Source organism: Gracilinanus agilis, chromosome 3 (genome assembly GCF_016433145.1).
Source record: "Gracilinanus agilis isolate LMUSP501 chromosome 3, AgileGrace, whole genome shotgun sequence".
Classification (NCBI taxonomy): Eukaryota; Metazoa; Chordata; class Mammalia; order Didelphimorphia; family Didelphidae; genus Gracilinanus; species Gracilinanus agilis.
The window spans coordinates 371613909-371639775 of record NC_058132.1 but is presented as its reverse complement, the minus strand read 5'-3'; the positions used below and the strand labels follow the sequence as shown (position 1 = coordinate 371639775).

Below are 25867 nucleotides of genomic sequence, written 5' to 3'. Positions count from 1 at the left end.
AGAGAGACAGAGAGACAGAGAGAGACAGAGAGACAGAGAGAGAGACAGAGAGACAGAGAGAGACAGAGAGACAGAGAGAGAGAGAGAGAGAGAGAGAGAGAGAGAGAGAGAGAGAGAGAGAGACAGAGAGAGAGACAGAGAGAGAGAGAGACAGAGAGACAGAGAGAGACAGAGACAGAGAGAGAGACAGAGAGAGAGACAGAGAGACAGAGAAGAAAACATCATAGGAGCATGGAAAAAAAATATTCTTATTAGATTCACCAATAATCTGCTGCTCCAAAAATCAGATATACCAGGTGTCAAATAGGCTGCCCTTAAGAGCTAGATTAAAATATAATTGGGAAATGTTTAACAAAATAAATAAAAATACAGTAGAGCACAGACAACATTAATATGTAGTTTTCTACATGAATATGTAACTGCAGAGATCTTTATATACAATTGAGTGACCCCTGTTTTTATTTGAGTTTAACACCACTGAGGTGTAGACCACTACTGATCAAATAATCTTCTCCAAAAATAACAGAAACCAAACTGGGAACTGGTTCATGCCTAAAGGAAAAATATTAAGTGCTAAGTGGCCATTTGTTTCCTCTTGGGGAAATGAAAGCAAATTAAAAGCAATTCTTTTGAGTTTTTTTCAATTTTTGTTTGGAAGGAAGGGGGTCAATACACATACAGACACATACACAAATATATATGCATATATATGTCATTGGCACTAATATAAGAAAATTATGCTTTGCAATAAGACTCATCAGAATTTATAGATACTCTGTTCTGCAGAAAAGAAAGCAGAGGGGGCAGCTGGGTAGCTCAGTGGATTGAGAGCCAGGCCTAGAGATGAGAGGTCCTAGGTTCAAATCTGGCCTCAGACACTTCCCAGCTATGTGACCCTGGGCAAGTCACTTGACCCCCATTGCCTACCTTTGCCACTCTTCTGTCTTGGAGCCAATACACAGTATTGACTCCAAGATGGAAGGTAAGGGTTGTTTTTTTTGTTTTGTTTTTTTTTAAAAGAAGAAAAGTAAAAAGGAAATAAGTCAGAGCCCTTCATCATTTGGCATTCCACATAACTGAATGAATGACAAAATGAAAGAATCCCTCCTCTCAAGGAGATTACATTCTACTAGAGGAAATAACATGTACACAGATAAGCATTTACAAAATATATTCAGAGTAATTTTGAGAAGGACGAGAGAGCATCCTATAACATTGTTTTATCAAAGAAACAGCACATCCTAATATTGTAAATCAAGAATGAGCTTCCAATATAAATGTAAAGCACTGATATCATCTCATTTTTTGTTGTTGCTCAGTCATTTCAATTGTGTCCTACTCTTCATGACCCCATTTGGGGTTTTCTTGGCAAAGTGGTTGCGGAGGTTGGCCATTTCCTTCTCTAGATACCATCTCATAAAGTCCCTTTATTTTATAAATGAGCAAAACAAGAATCCCAAACAAGTGAAGTAATCACCCAAGTTATACAAGTAGTAAGAGCAGTGAGGTGACCCATTGGATAGAGCACCAAGTCTAGAGTCAGGAAACTCACCTTCCTGAATTCAAACCAGGCTTCAGTCTCTTACTGTGTGACCCTGGGCAAGTCACTTAACTCTGTTTGCCTCAGTTTTCTCATCTGTCAAATGAGCAGGAGAAGGCGAGGGCAAACCACTTCAGTATCTTTGCCAAGAAAATCCCAAATGGGGTCATAAAGAATCAGACACAACTGAAAAGCAACTTATCAAGTTTTTAAAACATACTTTACATTTGCAGATGATTGTTCATTGATGACTGCCTCTTCTCAAAACTGTAATGGGTACTTAACAAATAATTGTTGAGAAGAAGCTAAGTGGCTCCAAGCACCAGGTTTGAAAATGGGAGCTCCTGGGTTCAATTCTGGCCAAAGACCCTCCCTAATTCCAGTTGCCTTGCCTTTACCCCTCCACTGCCTCAGAACAGATATTTATTATCAGTTCTAAGACAGAAGGTGAGGATCTAAAAAATAAATAAATGTTTGCAAACCTTTTCATCAGAATGTCAAATCAGTATAATTAAACAGACACTTCTTAACCACCTACTACTGAGCTATGCTTGGAAGAAAGATGGGGGCTCCTAGGAAGCAGAGGGGACTAGGAATACATTTCCAGACATTAACTGTACTTTATGCAAAAATATACAGGAGTGTTTTGGAGTGTCATATACAGAAAAACAAATGGCAGGTAGGTCTGTTGACCTGGAATAGAGTATGTATGAAAGGAAATAATAGGAAATACGCCTAAAAAGGTAGATAGGAGCCCTATTGTGGAGAGCTTTAAGTTAGGCCAACGATTTTGTATTTTGTCCTCCACAGCAGTAAAAGGCCGCTGAAGATTTCTGATGACATAATCAGATCCCTCCAGGGTCATCATTTGGCAATGACGTGGGTGGTGGATTGTCAAGAGGAGAGACTAGATTCCAGGAGACCAGTGAGGATGCTTTTGCAATAATTTAGGCAATGAGGTGATAAAGACTTGAATCAGGTTGGTAAAGAGAGAAAGGGGTATATAAAAAGCAGTGTTGTAGAGAGAGAGGAGTAAATGGAACAACTTAAAAGAAAGGATATAATTTATTATTGAATCGTTGAGTTTTATTATTCTTGCATTTTGGAGCTTTCTATCACCTTTAATATTTTTAAAATATGGCTCTACCTTTATAATAGCCATTATTTGCAGTTCCCCTGCTGTTGCTACCCAACTTCTTCACTGTCTAGACATAGTTTTGAATTATTGTTTAGTATTTTCAAATGAGAAAAAAAAACCATGATTCTCTAACTAAATATGAGTTTACTTCTTATTATTTCCCTACTGTTAAGATGATAATGAGGGCAAATAGGTGGCTCACTAGATAGAGAGACATGCATAGAAACAGGAGTTCTAGGTTCAAATCTGGCTTCAGAAATGTCCTACCTATGTGACCCTGGGCAAGTCACTTACCCTTCATTGGCTATCCATTACCACTTTCTGCCTTGAAACCAATACATAGTGTTGATTCTAAGACAGAAGGTAAGGATTATTTTAAAAGAAGATCACTATATGGCCTAAAATTTAAACCTTTCTTTTGACTTTCTTAACTCCTCCTCTGATGGCATATTGTGACTGGTCTTGAATGCTATTTCATTCCCAAGAGTGCAGCTCTATCAGATCTTACCAAGAGAAGGAGACTTTGAAGACCAACCTGACACTGGACTGTGTGGTTTGCTCAAGAACCAACCTAGCCAAGTTTTAGAGATTTTTGTTACCAGGGATCACCAGGTGATGACTTCTTTTATTTTTTTCCAAGAGCAGCAGCTTATAGTGTTTCCACTAAGGTTGAGGCCTCCCACAGATGAGATCATGAGTTCTTGAAGTAAGGCTTAAATTAAATACATGATTTTCACTTATCCAAATATTATTCAATTTAACATCGAAGTCACTTATTTAGATAGTGTATTTCCACTATTTTTTTCCAAGTATCCCTTAAATCCGGTCTCTCAGAAGTTACATATCCTACCTGAGAGTTACCATTTCTATTTTGAGAATGTTAAAAATAAGTCAAGCATAACTCCTGGAGTGTAGTGTTTACAATTCCCATCTCTTGGGTTACAGGGTAATAGAATACCATTGCCTGCTTCTCGATGACAACAACAAACATGGAATAAAGCCAGCTTACCTTACTGTTCGAATGCCTCCTCTTTAAAGTTTCTATTATTGCCTGGCAGCAATCTCTTCTTAATCACTCCAGAGTCTAGTTTCTCAAGCATGCAGTAAAGAAACTGACCACTCTTTTTTTTTTTCTCAGAATTCCCAATAAGGTTGTCTCTGCAAGCAGAGGAGTCCTAGGGTTTCCTGGAACCCACCGTAATGCTTTTCTCTTTTCTTTTTTCTTTTTTTTGATCCTTTCTCAGTTTTTGTTCTGCCACCTGCCAAAACAAAGGCACTTCGCAGTCCAAGACCTGAAACGGTAGCAGTCCAAAGGTGAGGCCGTGAGGACCCTGGCCCTGCCCGGGACCAGACACTAAATAGAACCCCCCTCACTCTCTGGCCAACACTCTTCATACTCCGAGGGCAGGTGGCCTTTGCCGAACACTGACCCCTTAGCTTGTCAGTTTTTAGAGAAAAAAAGGAGATAATTAGACTAGGCTCTGGTGCGAAGGGACTCGAGAGCAACTAGCCATCTGCCCAGAGGAGACAAGTAGTGACAGGTACCTGCTGTGTGTGTGTGTGTTTATGTGTGTGCACATGAATGTGTCAGCTCAAATTCACATCTGTCAATACCACCCTCTTTGGCAGGCGGCTTTTGAAGGCGTCCTCCCAGAGGTCATTTCAGATGCATGTGTATGTTAGCCAACATCAGAAGCCTCCTAGAAGGAACCTGGGTCCACAGTGCCCTGTTGCCGTCTCAAACGTGACCTTTTTAAGTGAATCCCAGCTAGTGATATATGGTGAATCCTTTTATGCCATAAATTTCCATTTGCTTTGCTAGGGAGATGATTGCTTTAACAGCCTTACTTAAAGTATTGTACCAAATTTGCAATTGGGAGATTAGGGGGGGAAAAAGTAGATTTGGAATCTGAAGGTCTTCTGAGTTCAAATCATGACTATACCACTTAAAGCCTATATAGCCTTGACTAAGTCACGTATCTAAGTTTTCTCCTTCGTAAAATAAGGAGGGGGGGAAGGATTAGGTCACCAGATGACCTCTCAGATTAAACCTGTGATTCTTTGTGTTTACTGCCTATGGCAGCCAATATCTCTTTCTGACTTGGAACTCTGAGGTAACTGCAAGAGAGCATTCTGTACAAAACTTAACTAAGAAGATATATTAGCTGAAATGTAAATGGACATTTGTGAAAATACAGCTGACTCTTCATTACCCATAAGCAGATTATTTGCTGATCCTGTGTTCTAAGCAGTGAGCACATTCTCTTTTCATGTGTAAAGCTTGAAATATGTCTGGAACAACCTGTCAAAAATGATGCAATAGCAACAATATTCTACTCTAATCTCACTCTCTCTTTGATTGCAGTCATCTCTTCAGTGTTCTTACTTTTATGAGCTAGAGTAAGTAAAACACACGATCCATGTTTTTCATAGTAATGCTTTAGTTAAACTAGACAGTTTTACTTGGACCTCCACGCTGTTCAAATAACTGAGGTCATCTTGAGTCATTACATGAAACAAAAATACGATACGCGTCCTGGAGCTATAATACTCTCACTGGTTCATATAGCTAGTCAGAGTCATTCCCAATTTTGCAAAGATCTTTTCCAGTCATGGACATAAATGGTTTAAGGAAGTTTAAAGTTTAATGGTTTAAGGAAGCCCAATACTATATTTTTCTCCCCCATGTTTTCAGTAACCATGATAGGAGCAGCTTGATGGTCCAGTAGATTGAGCACTGGGCTTGGAACCAAGAAGATTCATCTTAATGAGTTCAAATCTGGCCTCAGACACTGACAAGCTGTGTGACCCTGAGCAAATCACTTAAATGCTATTTGCCTCAGTTTCCTCATATGTAAAATGAGCTAGAGAAGGAAATGGCAAACCTCTCCAGTTTCTTTGCCAAGAAAAACCTAAATGGGATCTCAAAGAGTCAGAAATGTCTGAAAAACAACAAACCATGATTTCTTGGCAGGTGCTCAGAAAACTTGAGACTTCTCATATTTTAAAATTATGTAGAAGTAAAAATAAAACATTGGCCCTGTAAAATTATTTTAAATATATTTAATATATTTTGCAGCAAAGTGACAAATACTCTATAGGTAGGTCACACTGGTAGAGAGCACATGCCCATGGTCCACCCACATGACTTTGAGTAAGCAAATGGTCAGAGAATCAAGAAGTTGGAAGAGATTTTAGAGACCATCTCTTTCATTTCTTTGATTTTTACAAATAAAGAAACTGAGAACAAAGTAGATTCAGAGATTTGCCATAGGACACACTGCTACATAGCCTAAGCAGGCCAGTAAGGGCACAGATCTTCTAACTTCTGGCCTAGATAGTGCTTTTTACACTAAACTACAAGAAAAATTCACTGTGATTCCTCCACTGACGACCTTTCTAACAACTCTTAATTATCAGTGGTATTAGGCAATAAGAAACATAGATATTCAGTCTGCCTACATATAATATATACAACATCTCTTTATCCTATCTTAAGTATTTTTTCCCCTAGCAGACTTATTTGGGGGGGAAGAAAAGGGGATAGTTAAGTCCTATGATTTCAACGACGCAAGGAACTACAGGTAAGGAAACTCTCTTCAGTGTATATCGCCAAGTATTATGCAAAATTATTTGAGAGTTGCTTGGGAGCATTGAGAAGTTAAATGTCCTTAGCCCAAGGTCACACAACCAGTATGTCAGAAGTGAGTCTTGAACTCAATCAAATGCTCCTGACTTGGAGGCCAACTCTATCCTGTAAATAGCAAAAATGGAATGATAGAATACTAGTTAATCTACACACTGCAGCATAGCCCCTGAATAAGAAATGATTGCATTGAATATCATTTAGAAAAAACAAAATAAAGAGAGCTTCACATGTAATATTCTTGAGCTCAGAATTTCAGAGTCACAAGTATAGATGTTCCAACTCTTCTCATTTGTTATCAATTAATGAGTGTTTTCATGATTTGTTGTTGCTGCGGTTTTGGTATAAGAAATGGAACTACTAATTCCTTGGCATACATCTGGACTTTGATCCAGGTTTCAGGATCCATTACATATATTCCAAATGAGCCAGAATACCAGAGGTCAGCTGTTTCAGCTATGAGACATTCCTAAAGTGTCCTATTCTGATACTGTTGTTACATAAGGCTCTCCTGGTGCCATGTTATTTCCCAGGAGCTTTGTCAGTCTATCCTGCTGAAGAAAAATCTCACTGTCTGTCTCAACCACTTTTCAATAATGCAATGATAATTGGGGAGATAAAGAAATTAAAGGAATCATTCTAGCACTTATCTCTCTTAGTTTCCTGCTGGCTTCTATATCAGAGCATTAACAAGATCCTAAGATGAGCAGTTTCCAGTTGGGAGGGACCTTATAGATCATCTACTCTGAATGAACTAGAGAACCAACAGCCAACTTCTTCAACACCTTCATTTTATTGATAAGGGAGACAAAGCCCAGAGACATGAAGCTGTTTGCCCAGAGATATACACATAGTGCTAGCCAGGATTGGAACTCAGACTCTGTAACTTCAAAGCAAACTTCTTTTGTCTTTTTTATGCACCATCCTTTTTTTTTTTTTTTCTGTCCTAACCATAGTATGATTTTAGTCTTTAGGACAGCGAGGTAGCATAGGGGATAGAGCCAGTGCTCCAGTCAGGAAGACTGGAGTTCAAATGTAGCTTTAGATACTTAATCATTGTGTGACCCTGGGAAAGTCACTTAATCCTTTTTGCTTCAGTTTCCTCATCTGTCAAATTGCTAGAGAAGGAAATGGCTAGCCACTCCATTATCTTTGCCAAGAAAACCCCACCACTCATAGACACAACTAGACAGCTCTTTCTTTTAACTGCAAATAATCTTGTCATCATTAAATGAAAGATGACTTGTCTTCTTAATTCAGAAAAGCATTTTTTGCCGAATCAGATGCTCTGAAAGAGCCACTTTGAAACTTTCCAATCGCAGACATACAACAGGGATATATTCTGTTAGTCCTCTCAAGTTAAGACAGGGTGGTCCTAGTAAAATTAATAAACAAGAAGACTCTGCCAGCAATCCAAGGGCTTATAGGAACTAATGGTAGTGAGGGAGAAAGTGCCATACTTCCTTTTTATTCCTTCATTTAGCATTTCCACAGGACTGTGTTTATAAGCAACTTGGGCATCATTTCATGAATTATTTCTCCCAGTTTTCCCCAAAGCCCCCAAGTCAATGCCTTGCCCAATGTTAATTGGACCTGAGCTACAAAAAAGTGTGATCTTTCATGTGAGCTATGCAGCCTTAGTCCCGGGCTGCTTGATCACCTGTGACCCTCATGCTTTTTATAGGAACCGTAGCCCTGACGTAATTTTCATTTTGCAGGTTTGTTGACTTCATGCCAGCTTCCCATTTGGCTTTTTCCGAAAGTCTTGGGTATTATAATGGTCAAGGTTATGCAAACCTACTGAAAGGGAGAATCGGATATGCTGTTCCTGTTTACTTCCCATGTAGAGGTGTTACGTGGCATCGCCATGGCTCCTAAATAATTGCTATTTTCTACCTACTGTGGCTGCAGTCCAAGAGTGAATAAAATGAATCCCAGACTGAAAGGAAGGTGCTATGTACACGCAAAGGGTTATTTGAGAGCATCTGGTTATGGTTTATATGGCTTTTTAAAAAAATACTTTTTTTTCATGTTCCAGTTACTTAAATATGGCTAAAAGTATGTTTTGGCACTTTTCCAAAATAAAACCTCTGCAGTGAGAGAAATTTCAGATCTAACAATAACTTAAAAATTGAAAGTTAGACTAAGTTTTGTTTTGTTTTGGTTTTTTTTTTCCCATTTGCCTTTGACTCTGATGTCAACAACATGATAAAGAGGCTGGGTGATAATTCATGTTATCTGGGTTTTGCCCATTTAGCCAATTACTATAGTTAGAGGCACATCTGTCTTTCTCCTTCCAGTCTTTTATGTGAAGTTGGACAAGGCAAAAATGGAAGAGGTATAGCATAGACAAGCCAGCTCTCATCTTCTGCTCATCTCCTAACCTTTAGAAGATGTCCTTGGTCCTTTTACTACCCTTTTTCACCCTCGGTGGGAAGACCAACATTCTCTATGTGTGAGTATGACTCATCACTGAATGCATATGCCTGGGGAAAATCACACAGATAATTTGCCCCTCATCTACCTACACCAACAGTTTCTTTCATTATGTTGGAAGAGAGAATAAAGGAGAAAGGAGCAGGAGGTAGTCTACCATTTTGCCTTAGTAATGCCAAATCTTAGAAGTGAGACGATGGAATATAAGCTGATTTCAGGGAGGATATTGCTGGGAAAAAAAGGCCCAGGTATTACCGGTAGGTAGGCTGATATCCCTGAATTACTACCCAGAACTGTTAGCATGGTAGCCCCCAAAGCCTAAAGAAAGCCCCCCACACCAGTGGGTTCTATACCTATCTCCTTGATTCAGTGATCCTCAAAGATAATTCTGAATCTAACTCTGTCAATGCTCTAAAAATCATAGAACCATACAATATTAAAGGTAGAAGGGGCCTAATTTTGCAGATGAGGAAGCTGAGACCCGGAAGGGTTAAGTGATCTAAGAAGAGTCACCTAGCTTAGAAATCTTCCTTTGACAATTATCATTCCCTTTCATCTTTGTTTCACAGTTATATGGGATTGTAAAGAAAAGTAATAGTGCTTGATAGTTGGACTTGCCTTGAATGAGCACATAGATATTAGAAATGTTGTTTCTCTTTATTCAATATTCTCTGACTATGAGAAAATTATTGGGGGGAGTGAGCAAAGTTGAATATTCCCTAAAATGCCAAAAATATCTACTTAAATCATGGAGTAATTGTGAGCAAAGGGGGTTATGCAAATTCTCAATTGCTATAATGACTTAAAATTTTTTAAATCTGAAAATCTGCCTTCAGAAATAATAAATATATATTGAAAAGTAGCATGACCAAAGGAATAGAGAACTGACCTTTTAGCTATGAAAACTTGTGTTCAAGGTCAACCTCTGAGAGATAAATACTAACTCCAATGACTTGGAGCAAGTAATTTAACTTACCTGTTAAATTGTTTTTCAATCATGTCTGACTTTTCCTGACCCCGTTTGAGATTTTTTTTGGCTAAGATATTGAAGTGGTTTGCCATTTCCTTCTCCAACTCATTTTACAAATGAGGAAACAAAAACTAAAAGGTTAAGGGACTTGCCCAGGGTCTTACAACTAATAAGTATCTAAGGCTGAATTTGAGTCTTCCTGACTCCAAGCCTGACACTCTAACCATGGTGTCACCCAAGTATCCAACTTATTGGTGTTCCACTCTATAAGACTCCAAGTTTCTGAGAAGATTCCAACCTGCATTAGTAGAGGGAGTTTCTTAGGAGTTTTCTCCTAAGCATTTATAACACTAATGATTCCCAGTACCTGTAATTACAGATCCAGTCTCTCTCCCTATTTTTGTATTATTTTTGTCCTACCTATGTGGCATGTGAAATGCTACCTTGAAATATAAATTCATTTAGGGCAGGAAGCATGCCATGTAAATGGTGCATGGCATGTTGTGGAAATTCCCTATGTATTAAAACATAGCATTAATATTTCTGTGTTACCCTAGTAGTATGAGTAGGTGTATTATTTTCCAACCTCAGTGCTTTTAGTGAGCTTACCTTTAATGAGTTCTTAACTTTCCCTTTTAGATTAAATTTGAATTCCTTTAAAAATTCAAGGTTTTGTCAATGTGTGCTTATCCACATCCCCTCACCCGGATCACACAATACTATTCTCTGTTACTTGGACTTTTCTCAGGAAACGATTTTTCAGCTAGGTGCCAGAAATACACAATTGTTATGAAAAGGAATGGCTGGCTATATCTACAGTCATATTCTTCAGTCAATTAATAAACATTGATTAACCACCTATGAAGGCCAGGCACTATGCTAAGTGCTAGACAGACCAAAAAAGGCAAAACAAAACAAATTTTTTCAAAATAGTCCCTACTCTCAAGGAACTCAATCCAGAGGTGGAGACAACATGCAAAGAAAGAACTAGATAAAAGTGAAATACAAGGATAAATTGAATATAATTAACAGAGAGAAGACACTAAAATTAAGGAGGCCAACAGGAAAGGCTTCCTTTAAGAAAGTGGGGTTGAAGGAAGCCAAGAGGTAGAAAGGAAAAGAGAGAGCATCCTAGGGACCATGCCCACACTTGGGAATGGAGTCTTGTTAATGGAATAGCAAGGAGGCCAGTGTCACTAGATCTTGCAGAGTATGAGTAGAGAGGGGTTAAGATTTAACTGGAACAGTCTCTCCTAAGTCATTGTCTGGTTGTTCCTTTTTTAAGGAAATAAATACTGAATATTAGTCAAGGAACTAACAGACTACTTGTATTTAGGCTTCAACCTGAATCCAATCTGCCTCCTCATTTACTCAGTCTCATAAGATGTTGTACCCTACTATTATTAGCTTGAGAATATTGCTGAGTTCCAAATGTCTTAGTCTATGACTATAAATCAGATTATTTTTCCAATACTGGTCTCTTCTCATTGATAAGTAGGTTACTTCTAGACTCTCAATGTAAGTAGAAGAGCTAACTTGACTTACATTTAATTTACCCCCCCCCCAAAAGTAAGATCTTTGCACATTTGTTCTTCTCTTTTGTTGTATATGAATTAAAATAAAGATTATAGGGAAGAGTAAGATTGGACTACTTTTGTATGAATAATAGTAACAAAATCATAACAATATCAATAACAAAAACAACCACATAACTCAAGTCAAATGCAATGGACAGTGTTGATGCCATACTATCAAAACACACATCATCCCTTGCTATAGAGTTAATCAGTACATGAAATAAATTAATTCATAAAATTACAGAAGCAAAAAGTGGTTTGTACTGTCAGTGAATAGCCTTTAGGGAAAGATAAATTAATAATGAAACTAGAATATAATAAAATAAAATAACTAGAAGACTATAGAAGTAGAAAGTGATATGTACTACCAGTTAATAGCCTTTGGGGAAGGGGAGGTCAGGAGGGAGTATCTACAAGTATTTGTGTCAAAATATAATGCATCCATTTTAAAAAACCATTAAGCCAATAAACAACTCTTCAAAATATATAGCATAGAACATTTTGATTTCAGGGATTCTTTTTTTTAACTTGGCAAACTATAAGAAATTATGTTCGTGTTTGCTATTCAAGATGAAATTAGTAAATTCAGAAGAACCTTCTCAGTGGAAGTTTGTCATCTTATGTAGGAGGTTCCAGCCAGGAATGTTTACCATTTTCCTAAATACCAAGAAGTATACAGAATATTGATGAATTAACAAGTTCTTACCCACTTTTGTTTCTATGAAATGAAAATTTCTATTTTCTATGAAATTTCTAGGAAAATGAAAAATCCCTGTAGAAATGCAGCATGGCAATATACATTTCCTATTTTTAAAAACATGACAATCAGAAGAGGGCCTTAACCACAGTGGCAGATTTTTAATTTTGCCTGCCACACTCCCTCCATCAGAGCCACAACTAATTTAGATGTCTACTAAGGATGGTTTGGAGATGTCATTTCTGATCTCCCATTTGAATATTCTTAAGATAGAAGAGAGCTCAAGACAAACATAGTTAGCATGAGTTTCTGCCTCTCTGCAGGGAACTTCATGGAGTCATGCCATGCCTAAGACCTCTCTCCCTTTCTTCTCCTCACTGCTCTGACAGTGTGGGCCAGAACAAAGACCCGGAAGCTGAGGGAGGCCAGTCTTATACATGCATGTCCTCCTCTTTTTTTTTTTTTTTTAAACGCTTACCTTCCATCTTGGAATCAATACTGTGTATTGGTTCCAAGGCAGAAGAGTGGTTAGGGTGGGCAATGGGGGTCAAGTGACTTGCCCAGGGTCACACAGCTGAGAAGTGTCTGAGGCCAGATTTGAACCCAGGACCTCCCGTCTCTAGGCCTGACTCTCACTCCACTGAGCTACCCAGATGCCCCTGTGTCCTCCTCTTCTGCCAGGACCCAGAGAACTCTTGACCTTCAGACATTTGCTACCATTACCAGCAGTATGTTTCATGCCACAATTCAAATTTGATTCATTTCCACCATTTCTTCATTTGCTTGAAGTAAAGAACAAGAGGTAAAATTTGTATAGCACCTTAAGGTTGAAAAAGCACTTAGCATAATTATCTCATTTAAACTATTCTTTACAATGGTAGGCATGTGTTTCTCACTGGTATTTCTTTACACATAGGAAAAAGGCCTTTAAATCTGCATAACTTTTCTGTTTTAATATTATCTATGTATGTTTTATATATCTCTTTAGAGTAAGTATTTTATTACTGTTTCTTCTCCTTTTTTAGAAAAACAAAGAATATGAAAGTGGGCCAAGACAAGGAATAAATCATTTTTATAATAACATTAGTCTTTTTATGCACATTGAAACATTTTTTAAAGACAGAGCATGGTAGCCACCACCAGGGAAAATGCATAGAATCCTGCACTATGAGTAATAACCACATAAATGGAATTCAGTAAATGTTTAATTATGTTCAAAATAATATATCTAGTTAAGTCCCAACATGGAACAGTCATGGGGAAAGTAAAGCCTATGTCTTTGTCTATTACCTGTTTCTAAACGTTCCCTAAAAGCAAAAGATTGTCCCTAGAGTCTGTAATATCTTTACCAGGCACTATAGGGATCTTCTCCATCCTATTTAGAGAAATTCAATCCTCACAGATTGTTATATTTAACTGAATTTTCCAAGTTTTCATTCTTCCTCAACAGCCTAGTGTTGTCTTTATTTAATAATGTCTCTGTTTTACTAAGAAATGACTTTCTTTAATAGCGTCTTTATTTTACTAAAGAAATGGCTTAAAGGAATGGAAGTTACTTCTTTGTAGCCTCTTCCCCAAAGCTTTTGCAGTTCTTTTCACCTTCAGTTCTAAGTTTGGATTTTACCTCCCCCCCCCCCCCATCACTTTTTTTTTAACTCTGTGTTTATTGCTGTTTCCTTTTTTTCATTAATCACAAGTGGAAACCTGCTGAAATGACTATGTATATACATCCTTTCTCCCCTCTTATTTTCACACATCAGGCCATTATCTCTCATAAACTGAACACTTAACTAGCTACATGTCACATTTCTTTAAGTAAATAAACTTTCGACATAGTCTTAATATCCACCCATGAGACTTATGGCTTGTTCTCCCTTTTAATGCTGAAATGGGGAAACAGCCGTTTCTCAGCTCCTATAAAACATATTCTGTTTTATAGATCTAGCTAGACAGCCCCATTTTGATAGCTGTAACAACTCAGGCCTGGAAACAGTGAAACTTCCAGGATCTGAATCTGTGTCTCTGTCTGGAAAAAAATGGGTACATAGACATATCAATGTGTTATTTGAGCTCTGTACTATATGACTAACCCTAGGTAGGCACTCACCTCAATTGTTATAATATTTCCAAAGGCCTCCACAAAAAGAGGAAATCATTTCCTTTTGAAGATATCATTCCTTCCTCCATCCAGCAGACTTTTATTAAACACTTACTAGGTGCCACTCTTGGAGAAGGAAATGGCAAACCTCTCCCTAGTATCTTTGCCAAGAAAACCCCATGGAAAGTATTGGTGTGATAAGGCCCACAGGGTCACAAAGACTCAGACACAACTGAAGGATTGAATAACTACATGCCAGTCACCTTGGCTAAAGCTCTGAAAGGTAGAAGAATGGCAACTGCATAAATAAATATGATAAAAGGGAAAACATAATGGAAGCAAAGGAAAGTACTCTTTATGAAGCAAAGGAACTTAAAAGGAGCAAAACACTCTTAAGAATATTTGAGGAAGGGAAGACCACTTTCAGCTGAATGACCAATGAGGAAGGGTTCACAAAGAAGGTGGTGTTTGAGCTTGAACTTGAAGGAAGGTAGATTTTTAGCAGAGATAGATGAGGAGTACATGTGTTCCAGGAAAAGGGTCTTGAATGTGCTAATACAGAATGTAACAGAAGAACAGATAGCAGCCTAATTTGGCTCCAAAAGAGTCTCAAAGTAATATGAAATAAGACTGTGTTGGGACTAAATTATGAGGCTAAAGTATGGCCAAGCCAAGTGAGAGAGCTCATATTTTATCCTATGGGCAGTAGGAAGTCACTGAAGGTTTTTTTAACCAGCTATGTGACAAGGCCAGACCTATACATGAGAAAGATTATTTTGACAGCTGTGGTTTGAAAAGGCAGCACCGTGTAGAGGAAAGATTGCTTGGTTTGGTGTCAGGAGATGACAAGGGTTCAGATCCCACCTCTGACTTGTACCTTGTGTGATCAAAAGCAAATCTCTAAATTCTCTAAGCCTTTTTCCTCACCTGTGAAACTGGTATGTAATAATAACTGTAGTGCCTTCCTCATAGGATGTTGTGAACATCAAATGAGATAATGCATGTAAAACCTTTTTTACATAAGTTATGTATGTAAACCTTGAAGTTGTGTAAAATGTCAGGTAGCTCAGAGTCTAGAGACCAGAGGTTTCTAATGTAGTCCTAAAAGAAGTGATAAGATCCTAAACTAAGATAGTGGAAAGGGAAATGAATGAATGTGTCTTTGTCTATGTGTGTGTACATACACCCGTCACCATCAATTAGTTAAGATCCATTATTATTATTACAGCATAGACAGTGCCAGACCAGGAGTCAGGGAGACGAGTTCAAATCTGACCTCAAACACTAGCTATGTGACCCTAGGCAAGTCACTTAAACCTGTTTGCCTTCATTTCCTTATCTGTAAAATCAGATAGAGAAGAAAAAGGCAAACCACTCAAGTACCTTTGCCAAGAAAATTCCAAATAGGATCATAAGAGTCAGAAACAATTGAACAACCACTTCAGGAATCCATAAGCTCTTGGGTGGTGTACTCCCCTCATTCACAGCCTATCTTCTCATCCTTTATGATTCTAGTACATATTCTTCCATAAATCTAACATAAAGTATCTACCAAGCAAGTACCCAGAGAAACTTACCTATAATTATTTTATTATTTCACAAAACGCCACTGTAACAACACTTGGGCTGTCCAGTTGCTTATCCTTTATTTTGAGAAAAAAATAGATGATAAAATGGGCAGAATACTAAGACCTAGAATCAAAAAGACTAGAGTTCAAATATGGCCTCAATTACTAGCTGTGTGACTCTGAACAAGTCATTTAGCCTTTCTCTGGCTCAGCTTCCTGATCTGTAAAACAGAGATAATAATAGAACCTACCTCACAGAGTAGTTGTGAGGATCAAATAGAGAAATATTTTTCTCTGAAAAAACTCTGAGCACGGTATAAGTGCTTAATCCTTCACTATCTTGGTTTCTTTTGTACCATTTCCCATACACAAGACATTAAATTTATTATTTTTACTTTTCTTAACTTGTAGTGCTTTAGGATCTGCAGCTACTGCACCATTAAAAAATATTGTTGTTTAAAAGATGACTTTTTGTTGCAGCAATAGCTTAGAATCATTCAAAGTACTACACAGTTTCCAAAATCGACTCTGACCTACCTCATTCTCCAACTGCATTACCTATCTAAAATAACTACACACCAAAATAGCATACCCATATACACATTCAGATGAGCTGTCCAGCAACACATCATAATCTGGGCAAATTCATCCACTTTGTTTTTGCCGTGTAAATATCTGGAGTTACCATAGACCTTATTGGGAAAGCCTTAATTATTCCTCCACCAAAATAATTTTGGGCTTAGCTCATCAATCCAAAGTGTCTGTCCAAGAAATAAGAATTCTAAAAGGTATCCTTTCAACTGTATGTCATATTTTCAACAACAGATATTCTTCTCCCTTTTAAAATTTCAGTGCAGATGGATAAGTGAAACTCTTTTGCATGATTATGAATCTCACTTAGAAAAAGCTGCAGCTTTCCAAGATTCGATGCAATCCCCGCCATATCATTCACAAATGAATGTCTGGAGTATTTGGATGTAGTGTCAGATAGCTCTAATGATAAATAACTGTGGTAAATGTGCATTTTCCTGTTCTAGTCTTCATTTTATGTTTATAATCAGAAGGTCAATAAACAAAGCCATCTCTGTTGTTACATCTTACAAGGAATTTTGTATGATTGTGATGTACCATGGGAGACAACTTGTGAAGTAAAGCCTGTAATAATAATTCACATTTATATAGTGCTGTGTGCCAGACACTGTGCTAACTGGTGTCTTTAGCTGGATTTGAACTTAGGTCTTCCTGACTCCAGGTCCCACACTCTACCCACTGCACCACCTAACTGCCTTTAGTGTAACCCTTTATAGAATTACGTGATTTTTATAGTTAATAAATAATATGAACACTGGGGAAAATAATTTTTTAAAGCTTGTTAAGAGACTCTGGTAAACTAGATCTTCCCAAGAACAGTTATTTTGTGAAACTAGGAAGAGAACAAACAGGCCAAAAAGGGAGAAGAGCTGTCAAGATTCCTATAACAATCTGTTCTGTCTCTCAATGACAGAGGAACCACCACATTTGGATTCTAGCACCAGTCCCCAGTGTCTCATACGAAGAAGCATAAAATAGATCTAAAGAAAATAAAGACAAGCAGAGCAAGTAGACCATAACAAGTATACACAGAGGATGTCCATGGTGGGGGCAGTTCAACAGAGAGCATGAGGGGTCAGGTCTTAAGATAACTGGAAGAGGGGGAGCGACTGAATACTTGGGAGGAAGAAAAATCCTAGATGTTATTGCTGCACAAAAAAGGGCCATTGTGAAAGTATCATTGACTACTAAATCATAAACCTCCTTTTCCGTCTCTGTTTTATGAGAATCATTTACGTGGGATTTTAGGGGATACTTAATGGAGGAATAAAAAGATAACAAGCAGACTTCTACAAACCATACTGTATAACAGACGACATCTCTACAGTCACAGAGAAGCCTGAAAGGTTCAGAAAAACTCCCTGAGTCTGTCATTTGTTCATTATAAGGTTAGAGGCAGACAGTGAATAGAGCTCTGGGTCTAGATTTAGAAAGACCCAAGTTCAAATGCAGTTTTAGATACTTCCTATAAATAGACACTTCTTCAACTATAAAGTGGGGATAATAATAACCCCTACTTCCCAGAGTCTTTATGAGGATAAAATAAAATAATAATTATAAAACATTTAATATAATGCCTGGCACATAGTAAGTTTTATATATAATATTATATTTATAATACAGATATAATATTATATTTATATATGTTATATATATTGTTGTTGTTATTACTATTTGGGAAGTATTTTCTAATGTGGCTCAGTGGATGGAGAGCCAGGCCTAGTGACAGGAGGTCCTGGGTTCAAATTTGACTTCTGACATTTCCTAGCTGTGTGCCCTTGGGCAGGTAACTTAACCCCCATTGCCTCACCCTTAGCGTTCTTCTGCCTTGGAGCCAATACACAGTATTGATTCTAAGAGGGAAGGTAAGGGTTAAAAAAACCAGAGTCAGAATTGGGTTAAGAGAGGAAAGAGTGAGTTATAATAACTTTGAGAAATTACATGGTGTCTTAATGCCCCCAAACCCCTCACTAAAATAAGAGCCCATCTTTTTTTACATCCTTCTTCTGATAATTTCACTTGACTCTGAGTAATGGGAATACTACATTCTCCAAAGAATTGGAAACTTGGGGGTCACCAAAAGCACCTAAGAGATGCAAATGGTGGAACTTATGTAGGTTGCAATGTATTACCAAAGATTCATTGTTTAGGAAAATTGGCATAAAGACTGCCCTCACAAAGGATCAGAAAAAGGAAGTGGGACCCGTAAGTATGATGAGCATAGGACGGACATCCCACATGATCCATTGATATTCACAGCATCAAGATAAAGGAGGGAGAAGGGACAGCTAGGGTAGCTCAGTGGATACAAAGCTGGGACTAGTGGTGGGAGATCATGGGTTCAAATATGGTCTCAGACTCTTCCTGTCTATGTGACCCTGGGCAAATCACTTAACTCCCATTGTCTAGCCCTTCCTGTCTTGGAAGCAATACAAAGAATTAATTCTAAATCAGAATGTAAGGGGTATTCAAATAAAAATATAGAAGAGGTCTCCCAAGGAAGATTTCTAGGAAGCTGTGGATAAGCATTGCCCAGTCTGAAAGAGGATATGGAAAAGTTGCCATCTGTTCATTGAAGTGTATCACATTAGACCCTTGACTAGTTGAAGGATCAATGATGCCAGCAATGATCGTTTCCTCCTCCTAGCAGTTGTCTACCCCACCTTTCTGACTTAGTAGATGTCCTGGAAGAGTTATCATGACTTAAAATGTCATTACTGTGTCCAGCTCAGCTTGGCTGGCCCTCAGACAACAGGCCTAAAATCTGTCACCAATCCCATATTCTAAAGGCTTTCTAATTTGCTAGGACCTCATGGATTTTTCTAGTATAGTCTCTGAGAATATCAGTCATATCTCCTCTGTGATGAAGCATTTGAGGAGTACTTGTATGGAGGACTGACTCATCATCAACAAAACCATCATCATCATCATATAATAACAATGATGATGATCACTAGCATTTACATAGCTCTTTATGATTTGCAAAGCATGTTATATATGATTTTGCATGTTATTCATGAGGGTAATAAATGCCATATTTTTACAGCACTTTCATACCTTAGAAAGAAGAAAGTTGAAGCATAAGATAATGAAGAATATGTCCCGGGCCATACACCAAAGTCAGGTTAAAGATCCATGAAATTTTAAAGTTATGATTGTCATTAACTCACTCACAATTAATAAGCTATGTCTGAAGGCATCACTCTCAATAATCCAATTTGTCACTGAAGTGTCTGAGTATATCATTTTTGTTGTCGTTCAGTGATTTTCAGTCATATCTGACTCTTTGTGACCCCATTTGAGGTTTTCTTGGCAAAAACACTGGAATGGTTTTCTATTTCCTTTTCCAGATCATTTTACAGATGTGAAAACTGAGGCAAACAGGGCTATGTGACTTGCTCAGGGTCACACAGCTAGGAAGTGGCTTCAGCCAAATTTGAATGTTCTAGATCCAAGCCTGGTACTCTATCCACTGAACCACTCAGTGCCCACATGGCACATAGTAGACACTTAATTGCTTGTTAAATTGTTGATAAGGATGGTGTCAGTAAAAGTTAGTTCCTTGGATACCTTAAACTCTTTCTTAACCCTACCTTCCATCATGTTCTTATTAATGTGCCTTTAACTAACTTGTACCTGCCCTCCTGCCTTCTCCTCCTTTTCCCTGGTGTTTGGGAAGTATTTACCTTAGAAGGAAGCAGTGAGCTAGAGAACCTTGTGATTCCATTATGAATCATCCTATCTGGTCCTGCCTTGAACTCTTTCTGGTACTCAGCATCTTAATCCTGCTCTGCTAATTCAAATCTAGTTAACTCTGTGTATATTGGTCCCCGACCCTGACTGTGAATCCTCAGTCTGGGTTCAAATCCCTCTTCAGACTCATTAACTTTGTGAGTTTCCCAAGTCCTGTCTATGGGTCCAAGGTTCTTTCTTCCTCTAAATCTATGCTTCTATGATATTCTCTTCTCCTTAGTCCTGCTCTGATTTGCCACCATCTCCATCATTATCATGGTAGACATTTATATAACATTTGCATATACCTTACCTTACCTTTGCTCTTCACAACAGTTCTCTGAGGTAGGTCCTCTAGGTGTTTTAGAGATAAGGAAACTGAGGCTTGAGAGGCTAACGGACTTGCTTGAGATCACAGACTTTATAAATGTCTTAAGTGGGATTTGAACCCATATCTCTGCCGACTCCAAATCCAATACTTTTTTTCCGCTATAGCACACAGAAGGAATATATTTAGGAGAACCCAGCTGGCTAAAATCCAAACATACAGTTCTCTAAGAATATTTCTTAAGAAATTAACCACTTGAGGTAGTTAATATCCCAACATCTTTTGGGGATATACATTATTCTGGTATTTTTTAACCACTTAGTCATTTCTATGATTAATGATCAAAGGATGAAAACTCAATATTTGACTAACAAGCTCAATGGATTCTATTTACTGAAAGAACGTCAGCCCAAAAGACAACTATCCCTTCAAGAAGAGCATAATTTTTTTTCCATTCAAAAACAAAGAATGTTTTACTGCTTTCCAACATTTAAAGCAATGTCCATTCAATAAACATAACAATTATAATAATAACCATTTGCAAACTTTTCTGATCATTTCCATGACTTGATACTATGCATCGCCAGAAAGAGAACCACTGAACTCTGAGTGTAGAGTAAAACATACTTTTTTCACTTTATTTTCTTGCCTTTTTTTTTACAACATAGCTAATATGGAAATATGTTTTGCATGACTTCACATGTATAATTAATATTGTATTACTTGATTTCTCAGTGGTTGAGGATTGGGCTGGAAAGAGGGAGAGAATTTGGTACTCAAAAAATTTTTAATGAATGTTAATAATAAAAATCTTTTTAAAAAAATTTTTAACAATTTTCATGAATATGTTGTCCTGCTTTCAAAGCTTCTATTGAAATCACTCAACTGTTATACTTCCTTTTGAGGACTATTCCAGAACAGTCATTCCACCAAAGGTGCATAGTTTTAAAGCTAGAAGAAACATTCAGAATTGTTTAGTACAATTTCTTCATTTTACACATGAGTAAATCAAGCCCTAGAGAGATTAAAAAGATTTCCCCAGATAACAAAGACAGTGAATGACAAAGCCAGTATTCAAACCCAAGCAAAGAAAGAACAAACATAATGTATCAGCTGACATATAGGGTAGATAATGGAGGTTCCATTTACAAAGTTAACATCCTTAATCCTACAACTGTGATGGCAAACCTATGACACGTGTGTCTGACACACGTAGCCATTTTCAATGACACGCGGACGCATGCCAAGGAAGAAACATTTGCTGTAGTGTAGTGTAGACAGTCTGTGCACCATAGATGACAATTCCACCTAAATTAATTTACCTATTTTGGTTTATTAAAAACAGTTATATATTACAATTATACATTTTTGTTATTTAAACTATAAATAACATGAAATTATGGTGTTTTGTTTTGTTTTGTTTTTCCGAAATGACACACCACCCCTATTATGCTCAGTTTTTTGGCGAATTTCGACACACCAAGCTCAAAAGGTTGCCCATCACTGCTCTAGAGAGAAATGGCTATCCTAACTCTATTCAAAAACTCCAGCACATAAAGCTCTCTCTGCAGAGGTTCCCCTTCAGAGAATAGGACCTGGCTCCTTAGGAATTTATGAGTTAGAATTTACCCATTTAATGTCATATCCAGAGGATACCTCTAGATTGACCCCTTCCATTGTTTTTGTTTGTTTGTTTGTTTGTTTACACTAAGGTTAAGTCTACACTGGATTGTAAGATCTCTTTCTCCTTTCCTGACTAGAAGGAAATTGTCCTTACAAGAAGTTATCTTTCATATCTCCTCTTGGAACAAGTTCTGATTCTTTTACATGAAATGATTATCTTTTTTTCATAACAAAGTTTGTGAACCATTTCTCTAGCAAGTGAATAAATAGTTTTACAAATAAAGAGAATATTTAAGGGATCTGAAACATAATTAGTATTTTATGCCAGCTTTTCCTAAAATAGATCTAGAACTCATTGTGAAATTTTACTTAGATACTCCCAGGGTCACCAATATAAATTTACTAAGTCTTCTTTTACGGTCTTATCTCCCCTTGGTAATGTTCTTCTCTTAGACACATGGGTCATAAAACATTTCATTTAAGCATATAGTTTATAAGATAGATATCTGGAGAGCCTCCGCACACCTGCGTGCAGTTAGCAATAGATCTAAGTCTGAGCATATATGTAATCTAAACACAGTTTCTGATGGGACAACAATGGCTTAGAGAATATAAATATTCTGTAGAAGCATTACTTTCACATTTATCGTACTGTGAAGGTAATCCTGCACCCCTGAGGGGTTGTGGCATTGGAACAAAAGTTACACTGGGTATGACCAAGCTAAAAAGACTTGATCTGAAAAGAATATGGTTCTGGCAACAGATTGTGTCTGCTGCCTAAAGGACCAATCTAGCAAAATGCCATCCTGGTAATAATATATGTTAACTGAGAGTCAGACAGACTAACATCATCAAATTAAATGCTGATGGGAACATATAGAAAATGGACTAATATTACAGTGCTAGAGTGTGAATTTTTTTAATAAAAATAAGATGAAAATATACATTAAGAGCTGTGTAAAGCTGTTCATACTCATTGACCTAGAGATCCTGTTACCAGGGTTAGACCCTGAGGGCATTACTGGGAGAGTAAAAAGTTGTATATGTATGAAAATATTCACAGAAGCTCTGTTAAAATAAAAATAACACAAATGCAATGAATGGGAGAAATAGCTGAATAGATCGTGTGATATTTGAATGTAATGGATTATATTATGTTATTAGTAATGACAGATATTGGGGCAGCTAGGTAGCTTAGTGGACTGAGAACCAGACCTAGAGATGAAGGTCCTAGGTTCAAATGTGGCCTTAGACATTTCTTAGCTGTGTGACCCTGAACGAGTCATTTAACTGCCATTATCCTAGCCCTTGCCATTCTTCTGCCTTGGAACCAATATACAGTATTGATTCTAAGGTGGAAGGTAAGGGTTTTTAAAAAATGAAAAATATTGGAAATGAAGAAAATAAGAGAAAAAAGAGGATAAAAATAATACATACAATGATTACATTTTAGAAAAAAATAACAGTCACAAAACCAAGAGGAAAAAAAAATCCAAGTAAAAGAAATCCAAAGGGGAATGCAAAAGCAGAGGATGTTTATATTAGAATACATATATAATTTACACATTTAAACAAATTCTAAACAATATGGAGTTTCATTTTGTACATAATCTTTTTTACACATTTGTTTAGTTAAATGGTTTTTAGATGGTAGTTGTGGATAGATACAAGAAAGAAGAAAGATATAAGAAAAAATTTCAAATGATATAAACATTCTCATTAGGTTGTTTAAATTATTTACATTAAAAATGGTAGAAGTATAGAAAGTACATAGTAAGTTACCTTCAGAATACTTGTAATGATTATAATAATGATAGTAATAATGCCATTTATATAGCACTTACTATGTGCCAGGCACTATCCTAAGCACATTACAATTATTATACCATTAGGCCTCTAGTGTACTAAATAAAATAATAGACATATCTGTCGTTCTACATTTTTCACAAATTGCTTTTTATTCTAATGCCTGATGTGAGTATTAGAAATATAATACATGGCCCAAAGGGCTTTAAAGGAATGCATGCCCTTTGATCCAACAATACCACTACTAAGTTTGTACCCCAAAGAGATTAAAAAATACATTTGTACAAAAATATTCATAGCCACACTCTTTATGGTGGCAAAAAATTGGGAATGGCTGGACAAATTGTGATATCTGATGGTGATGAAACATTATTATACTGTAAGGAATGATGAACTAGAGGATTTCTTTGGAAACTGGAAAGACCTACATGAACTGATGCAAAGTGAAATGAGCAGAACCAAAAGAACATTGTACATAGTAACTGAGACATTATAGAATGATCAAATGTAATAGACTTTGCTACTAGTACCAATACAATGATCCAGGACAATTCTGAGGGACTTATAAGAAAAAATACTATCCAAATCTAGAGAAAGAACTATAGGAGTAGAAATGCAGAAGAAAAACATGATTTATCACTTATTTATATGGGTATAGGATTTGGGGGTTTGGTTTTAAAAGATTACTCTCCTGCAAAAATGAATAATATGGAAATAGATATTGAGTGATAATACATGTATAACCCAGTGGAATTGCTTGTCAGCTCTGGGAGCTGGAAGGAAAGAGAGGAGGGAGAGAGTATGACTCATGTAACCTTGGGAAAACACTTACAAAGAAATAAATTTTTTTAAAAAAGAAATATAATACATGAATTTTACCATTCAGTTCCAGATAGATATTAACAGAAATCTTGGAATCTATTTGTTTTTCCAGGATACCCCTTATTTCTTAAGTATAAGTATCCCTTCCTCATTGTGGGAGTTAGAGCCATGGGGCCCCAGTGATCTGGAAAACCACATAAATTTTTTCAGCCTTTTAACCAGAAAAGTTTTTCTTTTCCTGAATTTTTTCTTTTTCTCTTATGGGGTGTTCAAAGTATATTATTGTAAAATTTGGGTTAAGTATTTGGTCATAAACTATATGTAAACTTTTTCTTTGTCATCTGCTGACCCACACCTCCCATCTGCGCCTTCTGCATAACTCCCCAGAAATTTCTCCACTTAATTTCTTATGCTGACTCACAATATATAGAAACCATGATAGGGAATATCACAATGGGGAAGGGATATCTGTATAGTTCTTTGCAATTTGAAAGGAATATACAGAGAAGTAGAATTGAAATGTATTCTGTTTTGAAATTAGACATTGGAGTATTATTGAGATGGGAAATGTTTTAATTTAGAGATAATCTGACATTTCAACTCTTGGATTGACTGAGGCTGGAAGGATTGTATATAAGACTTTTTTATTGGAGAGATAAGGCATAAACATGTAAACAGTTGAATTACATTACAAGGGTTTAAGTAATAACTTACAACCATAGTAGAAATCCCAAGGCAGAAAATGATTATTGCCAAATGAATAGTAAGGCTCAATAATGCTAGAGGTGTTAAGATGAGAGAAATCTCTAAAGATTAGAATGTTCAGGGAAGTCTCTACAGTCAGAGGAGTGATGGGAACTAGTTGTTGAAGGATAGATAGGATTTTACTAGGTAAAGAAGCAAGAGGAGTAGCATTCCGTGGAGGTGGAACAGAGGAGATGAATCAACAAGAATGTGAAATTTAATTGTAATGAGTAAATCTTGAAGAAAAGTGTATATTATCAATTGCCTGCATGTTTTTTTTTTCACTATTCCTTAGTAAAATTAGAAGTATTCTAGTGGTATTCCATAGAGTGCCAGTGAGTTGTGAGTCTCAATATTATGGATCACCTTTTCTGTTTTAAATCAAATTTATATTTGCCCACTAACTGAGCATTCATTTCTTTTAAGCCTTTTATTTGCAGGCCTGGATGATTTTCATTTATGTTTTTGGTCAGCAGCGGGGAGAGAGAGAGAGAGAGAGAGAGAGAGAGAGAGAGAGAGAGAGAGAGAGAGAGAGAGAGAGAGAATATGGG

At 37.0% G+C, this 25867-nt stretch overlaps 2 protein-coding genes across 3 annotated transcripts in view; one reads left to right on the top strand and one right to left on the bottom strand.

Annotated features, from left to right (window-relative positions):
• FILIP1L (filamin A interacting protein 1 like) overlaps window positions 1-4219 on the bottom strand; it is a 341519-nt gene extending 337300 nt beyond the window's left edge. For both annotated transcript variants that reach the window (XM_044670129.1, XM_044670130.1), the window contains exon 1: window positions 3688-4219. The gene's annotated coding sequence lies outside the window, so the exon portion shown is untranslated. The remainder of the gene's footprint in view (window positions 1-3687) is intronic.
• The window catches only part of CMSS1 (cms1 ribosomal small subunit homolog), a 425421-nt gene that overhangs the window by 348364 nt on the left and 51190 nt on the right, over window positions 1-25867 (top strand). The gene's annotated exons all lie outside the window — the stretch shown is intronic.